Raw genomic sequence first — 14,576 nt, 5'->3', positions numbered from 1 at the left:
CTTCAACGAATGATGATGAGACCTTCAGGTCATTCCAGCATTCAGCGATCAAAGGAATCTTGCTTAGCACGATTGTTGTTGTCTTGTCCTTTTGCACACAAAGGACAAACCCATACCCTTACTACAGTTAGTACGGTACGGAGCCGATTAGTCGACTCTTTGTCCACCAACTTTAGGCAAGGATATCTGCTCAAGAATAGTGCTTTTGTACTATTCACTGTAGCAAAGGACAARCCTTCCTCTTAAGGCTTGACACGCACTCTATACCCTACCTTATTGCATTAAATGTTCATTTAATGCACTGGGTATAAATAAAAGTGTTTTCTTCTCAATGCAAGAGAGCATGTACGCGAGCATCTCTCTGCTATCCTATTCTTACTTCAAGCCTCTCCTTGCTTAAGTAAAAGATCTTTATTTTCTAGCATTATCTTTTCTTGTATTTGCTAAAGATCTGTGTGTAACCAAAGGTTGTTTAGATAGGTTTTCTTTACCTTATCTTTCCGCAAACAATCTTGTAAAATTTGTATTGATCTTCTTTATCAATATATATTTTAAATTTGAAAACTCTGTGTTTGTATTCACCCCCCCTTCTACAAACTGTATCTTATCTTGTAGACCCTTTCGGGACCAACAGTAACAGATATTGTCCACTTTATCCACACATCAGAACCAGTGGTTCTAAAACGCCTCTAAATTTGGATTTCGTAAACAACTTCAATTCTTTAAAAGAAAGAACTCTAATGAAGTTTACACCACAACAAACAGGAAACCTGACGAAGAATCAAATAATCACTATATTTACTAAACATAACGACCACTCAATTCGCCATCTTAACACAAGGTCATCCTTGAATTTTACATTCAAACTCATAATCATGAGTTTTTGTATCAATCAAGCACACAATTCTTAACAACGCCCACCAACATGACATACATCCAACGACAATAGCCCATTACCTTTCAATACAATATTGATTACCAACTTAGCAACACTAATCTATTCATTTGAACCTCATAATCATCCATAACTTTACCACCCCTTTTTCATACATAAACAGTATACCTTCCCCAATTTCATCATCAGAATAATCCGCCAATAAAAAATGAACCCATTCTAAAAATACACATCGAAACTCCCTGAATCAACTAATAACCCAACAATTTTCAAAATAATTTTGAGTTCACTTGCCTCACAAAAGGAGTGACCATTCTCACACTGAACCATTCCAAATAGCACACCACTAAACACAAGGTTCACTTGGAATATCTGCCACACTAAAACTAACTTTATATCAACGGTCTTTCACTTAAAACATCACATCCAACCACTTTTACCATGCCTTCTCGAAAACATGAAACATACACTTCCAGTAAAAGATCTGCTAACAATTGCAAGCTTTAAACCAATCACACGAATTAATTTGCAAAACACCTTAGCTAGAATTTGCATTATAACCTTTTTTTCCCATACCTTCTCGAGTCGTTTATATACTCGACAAATGGTAGTTTTAATCATAACTTCACATTTTCTGTATCCAACAAGTTTCTTACTTTCATCTTGTCCACTTATTCCAACGTACCATCTTCACATTCTCACACTAGCATGCAAAATATCGGTCACTCATCATTAATTATTCAAAGTTTCAACAATATCAAACACCATAACCACACATTTACAATTGCAAGAACAAGTCCATCCAAACGATTTCACCACAATCCTCAATCAAGATATTCAACTCTTATAGCACACATGATCGTCACAGAACAATACTCAATACTCCATAGAACAACACATTATACGATCTCCAAACGGAGTTAACCACATTACTTACATGCCTTAGCACACAAGAAAATATTTGAACATTTTAGTTCAAATCCTTATATCTATTACTAAGCACCATTAACCAACTGAATCAAACATTTTCATCAATGTCCATGAACAAAATAAACTCATCCATAAATACAATGCAACCAAATAAGAACATGAATCCTGCTTTTATGAAGTCACCAATTACCACCCAAGCCTTCTATTCCCAAAATAAGAATAGCATAACACCGTCTAAAAATCCATACACCTCAATCATCATTCTTATCACTTTTGGAATACCTCCAAAGAGACATCCCAACTATGATTCACACATACAATTTCAACATAAAAATTCTTACCATAGCCTAACCAATGAGCTTCGAACGAAAGCATAAATTATATCCACTACTAGTTGATCGGTAACTGAAATCACTTCCAACTCAAGGTTTACAGCTTACTCTTTTCCCATGCTAGCAATCTCAACAAGGTACACACCTGAAAATGTTTTAGTTTTGGAAGCAAGTGTTTGACCAAAATGTTTAGTGAATTCCTTGTAAACCACCATATAAAACACACATTTTCACATCATTTCATAAAACATATGCTAAAAATGAATGCAGACTTGAAAGACCATATTTCCACCTGATTAACTATACACAGTGGTCACTTAGTTGCAATCACACATATGTGACTTCACACACCTGCCAATCCCCTAGTACAATATGAAATGTACACAATAGGATACACACATTTAAGGGACCATTGTGCAGTCGCCAACCCCCAACATACCACCCAAATGACACTACTTTAATGTATAAAGCATCAATGTAAAACATTATGTGTGCTCACCAATTCACACTTCACGAATTGCAAGCAGTAAAAACACATTGATAAACATTTTGTAACAATATTCTGACAAGGCATTCATTGTATTTCATAAACAGTACAAGAGAACTCACATGTTGTCCGACACTCTACAACGGGTCTTAGCAGTTAGAAATCCCAAACCGAACACCTCACTAGAGAAATCCATAGATTGATAATTCATTCTTCAAATTTCTATAGCTTCCTTTTCAAGTTTTTATCCTATTGGGAGGTCCCTTTCCAGACACAAAATGTGTAAACCACAATTCAAAGAAATGAGGAAATAGGGAGCAAACCCCCTTTTTATCCTAATTTACATAATTGGTCCTTCAAATACAAGCTTCCATACTCAAAGGCCCTAGACTTCTAAAAGTACCAAAATGAAAGAATTTGGGCTATTACACATGGTTGTTCATGAGCTAGTCAGATGTAACAGCCCAACCCATCTTGCATAGATAAAAAAGTAGAGTTTGTGAGCTCCTTATAAGCTCAAAGTTGTTAGCTACCAATAACTTTCATCATTATTTTAAGTTGATTTTGACATGATTCTGCTACCATGCTTCTTTCGGATATGGGGCAATATGGAATGATACCAATGACGATCCTTATACATCAGGATGGTGTGGAAAACCTCATCGAGCATGATGAGTCTTTGAGAGGAGGTTTGTAACATCAATGATAAATCTCACATCGTCGACGAACAAGGAGGATACTGAGAAGGTCTGTTGATGAAGACAAGAATTTAAGTAAGGGATTCATACGAACTTGTTCACATGGATAGAAAGGCATATTTGTGAGCTCTTTATGAGCTCAAAGTTATAGGTTACCAATGTAACGACCACAATCCCGAAATAGACATAACATAACCTTTGCCAAACCGGTAGGTGCAAAATACACAATAAAGGTTAACAATTCCAAATCCATCTCATAAGTTGCAGTGAAAAAATAAAGTAATACTACTAAGATTTATTACATAATTCAAATCAAGTATAAGGCGACTATCTAACTAAGAGATAGTGCTAACGCCTCAAGCCTCAAAGATCACACTTTTCCCTTGTCCTTGCGAGAGCTCTCAACGTGATATTTCCCTAAAAATATTTTTCAGTTTTGTAAAAGCGACAGTTGGACTAAAACGCACCGACACATGATATCACACTGTATCAATGATTTTAAAATATAATTGAAAGCAATAACTAATCACACTTGAATAGTAAAATGCACTGGCACACGTTGCAACAATCATACACACTAATGGTCACACACACGTGTGACCAACCATTGGGCTACACACATGGTCTTTCTATGAGCTACATAAAATGAATTTGCATGTTTTATACAGGTAGACACCTACCATTGGTTAATACATCCCCACACACACAACCACATAAAGAAATCTTACTTTATAACCATCAATTCTTGAATATCAAGCTCACAACACGGATTCAATGTATTAAACGCTTTCCACATGAACAACAAATCATCATTAGCCAAAATAGTAAGAGGAAACTTACCTGAAGTCCAAGCCTAATCACACACCCTTAAGCTAGGATTTCACCAACCGAATGCCTGAATTTGGGTTATCAAAAAATGAGTTATTACTCCATTTATACCCAACATAAGATTACTAGTAACTCTAAATACATCCCCAAACAACGAATTATGCAAAAGTTGAAAACAAAAATACAATAGGTTACACGACCTGGCACGCGGCCTAGCTTGCGAGGCTACCCGCGGGAACCATTGTCCACCTGCACAACCATGTTCGAGCTTTACAACTCCATTACCAATTCCCCATTAATTTCCACCACAATTAAGATGAAGAGGTACACCAAAATCAACATATAATCATCCTCAAACCTTTCCTAATCCAATCTAACCATCGACTCCCGTTGACATTCACACTAATAAAATCGTTTTCTCTAATTAAAAACTATCCAACAATCTCATGGAACCCTAATTCCCAAATTAAACTTTAATAGTGAAGGAAAACACATGAAGGGATGATGGTCTTACCTAAGATTGAGCCTCAACCACTTGATCTTCTCCAACCCTCTAATTGACTCCTTTTCCACACCTTCTTGCTTGTCAAGTTCATGCGCACACACACACACACACTAAATTTTTTGTCGATCAAAATGAGAATGATACGAAGACTCGCCCCCTTTAAACTCAAAGTTTCACTTCTAACCCCTGCAATAAGGTCACAATTCAACTTCACCCTCCAAATTCATTTACTTAACTAAAATCGGAACTTGGGCTATTACAACCAGTAACTTCTAGCATAGTTTTAAGTTGATATAGACATTATTGCGACAACCTACTACTTTAGGCTATGGGACGTTGCACCTGGATTTCTTTTTCAGTCACACACGATCATCAAGCAAATTGCTAGCTAGCATACTATTCACATCGAAATGTACAATAAGTATAAGATGTTCAATGTGGCTCAGTAAAGTCGTGCATCCTTGATTCTGTACAAACGACTGTCTCCCAGAATATGTATGAAAGCTCAACACTCAATATCAGCCTTATATAAAACAACTACAGAGAATCTATTAGAAATATTTTACTAAAATTCAAAACAATTTAAAATTATAATGAAAGTTATTTGTTACATATAACTTAAAACGTGTAAAAAATTCATAAATATCACTCGAGTATAAAAACATGTTTTCGGAACATGGTTTGTTCACAATTTGAATTAGCAAAAAAATGTTATTTAATCACCATGTGATATAAATATCCCTTTTTTTTTAGTGAAATAAGTTACAAAGTTGGTTTTGGGAGTTGTAGCATTAAGACCGGTGAACCCATTACTTATAAGAGGGGAAAATTAAGAAAAAAAGAAAATAAAGAGGGGTCAACAAAGTGGCCCCCCTTATGCCACGTGTTCATCTATGGTTGGTTGTTTGTTTATTTTACCAATAAAACTTATTTAAATAAAAATATGATTTTTATTTTTTTCAAATAAAAAAATACCCATTTTTAGTTGACTCATTACATATTTTATTACACGATATTTCTCTTCATTTCTACTCTTAATACCTTAAATTTTTACATTTTTTCTTCTGTTCAATACATGTTTCAGGGACTGTTTGGCAGTTGTTTAATGGTTTTGTGCATAATAATTAAGTGATCAGAATGATTAAGAGACTCTCATGATATAGTGGAAAATGAAATACAATTGTTCGATTATTGTTTACAATAGAATTAGGGTGTTGAATGGTTAAGTGAGACTCATAATACAAAATCATTTAGAGGGTTTTAGCACCATTAGGTAGCGTTTGGTACGCAGACTAGACGGGACAGGACGGAACGGGACAGGACGGGACAGGACGGAACGGGACGGGATAAGACTAATTGTTTGTCCAATGTTTGGTACGACTAGGATAGAACAGAACAAAACTGTTAAAATGACCATATTACCCCTAAATATTGTTCAATGTTATTTTATATCAATGTTATTTTAAATCATTGTTACATTGGGCTACCCATAGTAATCATCCAAATAACGAACAAAAGCTAAAAGTAAAAACAGGCTTTAACATGCCGAAAAAAAAATTTATCAAAAGTTAAATAAGAAATTATTGAGAAGTTAAATCAGAATTAAGCAATTTAAGTCACAAAGTTAAAATCCTTTACAATTTCAAGAAGATTGAATTGGCATTTTGGCAGCGTCATTGACTAACAAGCATAACTGATGATTCAACCAAAAAAACTTCAGGAAATACAAGAAGAAAAGTCAAAAATAAAAGGGTAACATAGTCATTTTATATTTAGTCTCATGTTGTTCCATCTTTTTTGGTGGAACAAAACTTATCAAGTTTTGTCCCATGAGATTTAAAAATAGTCTCATCTTGTCCTATGCATTTTCTGTCCATGGCATGTCAAACATGGGACTATTTTTTTTGTTCCGTCCCGTCCCATGTCGTCTGCATACCAAACGCACCCTTAAGAGACAGACTTTTTTTTTCTTTTCCAAACAAGGTTCACCTCTTAGTGATTCAGATGTTGCCTCTTAATGGAATCATTAAAAGATAAACAAACAGCCTTTCAGTCTTTTACCGTTATAATTTTAGTTTAGAATATGAAATAAGTTTTATTCTAATTTTTTATTGTATAAAAATTAATACTGATAATCTAAAAAGCTAAAATTTTAAGGTTGAGTTGGTTCACTAATAAATTCAGAAACATTAAGCTTAATTGGAGTGGGAAATTATGTGTAAAAGAGATTTAATCTTTTAGTAGAAAATTAATTTAATGAATATCAAAGCTAAACATAGTATAAGAAATAAAATAGCAAATGGGTTGTTGCATATACCATCAAATTATAGTTTTTCTAGGGGTAATTAGAGAATATTAATATTTGAAAAAAAAAATTATTATTTGTAGACATTGAGGGTATTTTTTGTACTTCAATTTCTCTTTTCCATTATATGTTTAGAGGAAATTTACTTTGCAAACCATGTTATTTATACAAACCGTGTAAACTTAATTCAATCAATCATAATTTTTCATTTTGTTCATTTTTTTTTGTAATTATGAGAGGTTGATTAATCATTTTTATTGTGGAGAGTGTTAATCATTGATATTATCATTTTCATTATTTTAATTTTAGAGAAATATATGAAACAGTTTCATTAAGTATTATATGAAACAATTTCATAATCATATATGAAACAACTTTATAAAAAAAATATTATATGAAATAGTTTCACAAGATTTAACAATTTCATGAAAAAAATTTCATAAAATTAAACAATGAAATCGACGGATGAGAATAATTTGTACAGTTTATACAAATTGGATGGTTTGTATTTGATCGGACCTCTATATCTTTAACCCAATCATTTAAAAACACTAAAAGTATGGATTCATTAAACATTAAAAATAGCAATTTCAAACACATACAAAAAATATGTTTAATATTAAATAATAATAAAGTAAAAATTTATTTATTAATATACTTTTACTAAAATAAAATAATTATAATGTATAATTAACCATCACTTGAACTTTTATAATCAAGGAATATGTGGTATTGTATTCGATTTTATGTTATTATTGTCTTAGCATAAAACTATAATTAATATTATGTTTTATATAGTTTTGTTTAATTTTTTGCTAAGGAAATTTTATTTTGTTCAACATTTTATGATTATATATTTATATATGTTTAAGTTTCGTGGACCAAAATTGTAACAAAATTATTCACATTATTGGTTTCTACTAATTTTGTTTTTTTTTAATAAGTTATTTAATTATAATTTACAATTTAAAACCCAAAAAATAAACTTAATACAAAATATTATTTTTAGATGTATTAACTAATAATAAATGAAAATGAAAATAAAAAAAAAAATTGTTTGATTTTTTATAATATAATGGTTTCAATCCCATAGAAACCCAAAATTTGTGATCTTAATTAAACTGTGGAGAATGAAAATTCATTCTCATTTTCATTTTTTTTTATCATTTTCATTAATAAGTTTAAACCAAACAGACCATATATATCAAACTATTAATCAATATATATATATATATATATATATAATATTTAATAAATATAGGCCAAAAAACCTCTATCTATTTACCAAAGGGCCTTTGGTCTAGCGGTACTGTAGCCTTTGACCTTCTAGGAGGTCAGGGGTTCAAACCTCACCATAGGTGAGGAGAGTGTGTGAGTTTATTTGTTGCATTTGCCGTATATAAATATTATATACTTCCAAAAAAAAAAAAAAAAAAACCTCTACCTATTTATAGAGGTCAAGATAGATGACCTCCGTTTTAAATGTAAAAACACCTCATTTTGTGTTTCAAAATGGTCGGTTGAATTCAACCCTGAAAATATAATGTTCTACTCTTTTTATGAAGTCAATGAAGATTATAAGACATTGGTTTTTGAAAAGTTGTCAATAAGATCATTTAATTTAATCATCATCATTGTTATAAAAAAAAATTAATGATATTGATTTATATTAATCTGGGTTAAAAAGAATTCTTTAATTATACTGACTGATATGGATTTGGGTTTGAAAGATTTTTACATTTTGTCATCGTTAGATGGTATTCAAGATATAAACAGTATAATAAAGCAGATGTTTTCAATTTATATATTGTTAACCAGGAAATTTATTTCTTTGCACTAAGTGTGCCCTAAATTAATATATACCATTTGATTTCATAGTAGTTTAATAAATGTAAATCTTGTTGAGAAATAAGATGAGAGGAATGTAATCGACGACCATAGTCAATCAAACAAGTATTTTTTATGATTAATAATAGTAATATATATTTTATATCTGTTTAAAAGACTAAACAGTTGACTTTATTTTAATATACGGTAGTTTTGAGGTTTGATTTCATGTCCTTTCACTAGTTTCAATTTAGTGAGACAAAAAATGTCTTTTTACATTGATGTCTTTGAAAGCAGGATCCGTGTAGAGTCAGTTGAAATTGCAGATAATCAAATTTTTGCTCTAAATTTTAATAAACTGGAACATGTTTTATTTGATTTTTACTTTTTGAAGTCTATTTTTAAAAGCTCCGTATTCCGGAATTTTGGGCGGAACAAAGCTACTAATTCTTTGATTCCACTTAGAATTCTCACTACTTCCTGGATACAATTCAATTTAATGGGAATTAAAAGATCACGATATTTTTAATGTAATTAAATGAACATATTATAATTTCGTGAACGGAATAAATTGTTACGATTTTGTAAACAAAAATCATTATTGAAAATTTTTAATTAAATTTTCTTCTTTGATATGAATTGTTTTAAATATCAAAATAATGTTCTTAAAAGTAGGGAAACATCATAAATTACATTTTATTTTTACGCTATTTATCCTTGCTAAAGAAATTATTCCTTTTTTCAGAAGCATAAGAATGAAAATTTAAATAAATAAATATAGAGAGAGAGTTGGGTTTATGTGAGATTAAGGGTTTTTCGTGAGACTCGTAGGACCAATTTATGTTCATTGATTAATTTTATAAGTTAATGATCTAATTGTCTAAAATTGTACGGTGACAATTTTGTGATTATTGAGAAGTCTCGTAACAATTTTGTGATTGTGAATGTTCAGATTGTAGATCTAATCAAAGAATTAAAAATTGGTCTTACGGGTCTCACGAAAAATATTTGATCTCACATTATCTCAAGTCTATATATATATGTCACTATATTTTTCGTATTTTATGTTACATCTTAAAGAACAATCAATCAAATATTTTATTTTAAAAATTAATTATATTATCTTTTTTAACCTTGAACAAATCAATCAACATAAAGCGTCAACTTAAGAGTATAGAGGAAGAGGACTACACACAAAACAATTTGATGAAATAATAAATAATATCTCAAATATTATTGATAATATGTGTTACATAAATTTCAATTAAAATCTAACAAAATGATGCACTTAATAAATTTTTGTTATATTGTGTAGCTAAAAATTATATAATATACATATATATCACGTGAGACCTAATTGTTTTCATGAGACCCGTGAGACCATTTTTTTACACTTAAAACTTCATAGCAAAATATTATAAAGGTAAAAAAAGTCAAACATTCACAGCAAAACACTATGAATGTTACATTCACATCATTTGCTGTGAAGTTTCAAGTGTAAAAAAATGGTCTTACGGGTCTTACGAAAACAGGATGGTCTCACGTGATCCCAAGTTCATACACATACACACACATATATATATATATATATATGAGCGATCAAATGCAAACTACTCATATTTGTACAAACTGCACAAACCACTCTTATCTGTCGATTTCATTGTTTTATCTTATGAAATTTTTTCATGAAATTGTTTAATTTTATAAAATTGTTTCATATAATACTTTTTTTGATGAAGTTGTTTCATATATGGTTATGAAATTGTTTCATATAATACTTATGAAAATTTAAAGAAACTGTTTCATGTATTTCCTAAAAAATAATATAATAAAGATGATAATATCAATAATTAACACATTTCACAATAAAAATGATTAATCAACATCTCATAATTATAAAAAAAAAATGAACAAAATAAAAAATTATAATTAATTGAATAAAGTTTGTATGATTTATACAAATAACATAGTTTACAAAATAAACCTTCTCTCTCAATATATATATTTCAAAGTTACGTGTGAAAAAACACATTTTGACTTGGGAAACGTCATGCGGTTTCGGAAAAAAACTTGTAGGTTCCCTTTGTTGACCATGAGCTTATATGGAAAGTAATGGTCAAAGAAAACCTTAATTACCTACTAATTATCCATTATTTTAATATTTAATTATTTATTGAATATCTAAAATATCATTTTATAGAAACAATTCCATTTCAAAGATTACCATTAATTTTGTTACAAACAAACAAGTAATTTTCACATGAAAAACATTTTAAATAAAGAAATTGTTATACAAAAGTTGCCATTATATCTTTTCTTTTGACCATGTTAATAATAACCGAATATATATTTATATTATTTTTATGATATACGATGAACCTTTTTTTATTGGAATTCCAAGTTTTTTCATTCCTTTTTAGATTGTAATTGTTATCTTATTAGGTTTAGCATTTTAGTTGTCCGAAGCCAACAAAACGATTCCGAGAAACAATCAACATTTCTTCGAATATGTCCTTGATTTTATGGCGTTTGGATTTTGAAAAATAATATCATGTTGTAATAACTCAAGTTCTAATTTTAGCTAAATTAATGAAGTAGAAGGGTGAAGTTGGAAGGTTGTGTTTTCTTTAGGGATTGATTGTGTAAATTGTGGCATAGAAGGGAGAGAGTCTTAGGGGCCGTTTACCAAACACTTACCCGGTAAGTGCTTATCAATCAAATTTAAAACTATTATTTACTTAGCGGGTAATATTTTGATCCACCAAAACGACATCGTATCCAACAATTTACCCGGTAAGCTCTTACCGTGGTAAGAGTCGTTGCGCTCACTTACCAGGTAAGACTCTTGTTCCTTGTCTCGCTCTTACCAAGTAAGACTCTTGGTCCTTGTCTCCCTCTTACCAGGTAAGATTCTTGGTTACCATATTCATCCAGTGAGGTAGTGTGAGTCGGTAACCAGTTACCCGGGTAAGCGTTTGGTAAACGGCCCATTAGTTCTCCTCTCAGTTTTTATTGGCTGAAGTGTGTGTGTGTGTGTATGTGTTCTTCATTTGATGAAAAGTAGGTGTGAAGAAGGAACCCTTGAAGATTGAATAAGAGAGGTTGTGGATCTCCATTTCAGGTAAGAATCTTCTTCCTTTTGTGGATTTTTCTATTTTTTCGGTTGGGAGATCGTTGGGGGTTAGGGTTTCATGTTCATTTGATATACTAAAGTTTCAGAAAGGACCTACGTGTTGAGGAACTTGCTTTGATTGAGTTTACTTATGAATTTTTATCTCCAATAGTTTGATACGGTGAATTGGGTGGAAATTTCCCAAGAGCTCTTCAAATCGGGTATCTCATTCAATGATTGATTGATCCAATTGAACCTTAATGATTAGATTGGATTGCAAGTTGTTTAGGATGGTTTTATAATGCTTTAGTATGAGTTTTAGCCCCTCAAACGTTATAGAATTGCTTTGGTATTGGTTTTGGGGTTTGGATTCTCGAACAGAACTGTGTAGGTGAAACAGGGGAAAATGTGAGTCTGGTCTCATGAAAGTCACTTTAGCGGCTATTTCTCAATTTTTGGTTTTGTTTTAAAAGCAGTATTGGGTTATAGCTTGGGTCCTTATCTGGTTGGTTTAATTGGAGGTCCAATGTCTTTTGATCATCCATGTTCAGGTGTTTGGTTGGTGAACTCCTAGCTTAAGAGAGTATGAATAGACTTGGACTTTAAGTGCGTTACCTTTTACTATTTGGCAAATGATCAGATGTTAGTCATGTTCATGTTGTTTATTACCTTGAATTCACGTTGTTGGCCTTATATTCAAGTATTGATTATTCTAAAGCATGAGTCCCTTATACGGGTGTGTGGGTATAGGGGTGGGTGTGTGTGTGTGTGTGTGTTCGAGTCTTGATCAACAGGATATGTGTACCCGAACAGAACACATGAATTTGTTTTGTGTAGTTCATTCTAAGGGGAAGTGTGTAGCCCATAGATTTGGTTACAGGTGTGTGTAACCATATATGTGATCAATCGTTGCAACGTGTGCTAGTGTGTTTTATTGTATAGGTGCGGTAAATTGATGTTTCCAATTATGCTATTAAACTATGTATGTGAACTACTAGGTTAAAGGAAATTCACTAGACCTCTGGTCTAACCCTCGCTTTTATTAATTGGAAACAATTTCAGGAAAATGTCGTACCGAGAGCTCTAGCAAGAAGAAAGGGAAGGTGTGAGCTTTGAGGTTTGGAGTTGGGCTAACTTTTAATTGGATAGTTACTTTAGATTTAGGTTTAAACTCTGTAATAAATCTCAGTTGTTATATTTTAGTTTCGGTGCAACTTCTGAGAGGAAGTTGGGATTGTAGACCATGATTCTGTAAATGTACTTGCACGTTTGGCAAAATTAGTGCATTGGTGTTGTTACACATAATCACCATTTGTGACTTATCGGACAGCAGGTTGGACTTATAAAATTGTTTGCATTTTTCTGTAATAAAATCATAAAACCTCACACCGTGCACTTATTTTTAAAACAAAAACAATATATTTGGAACCTTAGAAAACAATAAGCCCCAAGGGCGATAATGACAGATAACAAACTCTAACAATAAGCCCCAGGGGTTTACTATTGTGGAAGCTATTGGTAGCCCATCATTTGAATTTTATAAAGTATTCACAGATCTCATTTTCTATCAATGTGAGACGAGTTGTTATAAACTCTCTCACTTAAACTCCTGACAACCTAATCAACCCTACTAATAATCTTCTTTATTGTCATTGGTGATGTGGGATTCACCTAAGTACAAAAATAGTGTTAAAACGCATCTGATTAGAGGAGATATCGATATCAAACCCCTTATAATGCAACATTTATTCCCCTCCTCAACCAATTGTTGATTCAATCCCTATGGTTTCAAAATTTTGGTTTTCATTCATATGGTTTGCAATTCATTTTTATTTTTGTCCCTGAGTCCAAAACACTACTTTTATATATGAATGACTAAAATAGAAATGAATTATAAACCATAGGGATAAAAAAAATTAAATCATAAGAACGAAAAAAGTAATGAATTATAAATCATAGAGATAAAAATCAAAATTTTAAAACAACAGGAATTAAAAACGTAATTTACTCTTGGATCATATCAAATCCACCTAACTACACTAAATTTTAGATGACGAGCACCCCTACCGACAAAAAATGTCCCTTCAATCCTCTCTGTTTTCTAGCGACAGTCGAAAATCTATGTTTACTTGATTTATTACTCAAAAACTTCCATCACATTTTAATTGCTATCGAAAAATCGTGTACTAATAATTGTTAGAATAACATTTTATAGAACGTTTGTTAAAAAATTACCATAGCATATAAATTTTATTTGAAAGTTAGTTGACTTATTTGAAAAGAATATTTTAATAATAAAATTAATGTTGAAATCTTTAAAATAAAATAAAAAATGTTACAGTTATATATATATATATATATATATATATATATATTTTAAGATTTTGAAATATCGAAGAAATTATGAAGTAAGTTTCGGAGATTATGTAGAAAGTTATGTGGGTATAATAACTATTTGTTAAGCTGAAAATTAATGAACATAATTAGTCCATTAGAAAGGTATTCGTATAATGCATTGAGATATATTTTGATTTTAATGTTTCGTTTTATTTATTTTTGTCTCGCTTGATGTTATAATACGGTTTTATGTGGTTTTGATATAGCGATGATGTTTTTATTTTTGAATTAAATATAAATATGAAGATATCATAAAATTG

Source organism: Cynara cardunculus (assembly GCF_001531365.2).
Source record: "Cynara cardunculus var. scolymus isolate 2C chromosome LG 2, CcrdV1, whole genome shotgun sequence".
NCBI lineage: Eukaryota > Viridiplantae > Streptophyta > Magnoliopsida > Asterales > Asteraceae > Cynara > Cynara cardunculus.
The sequence above is the reverse complement of the archived record's forward strand: the minus strand, read 5'-3'. Positions refer to the sequence as shown.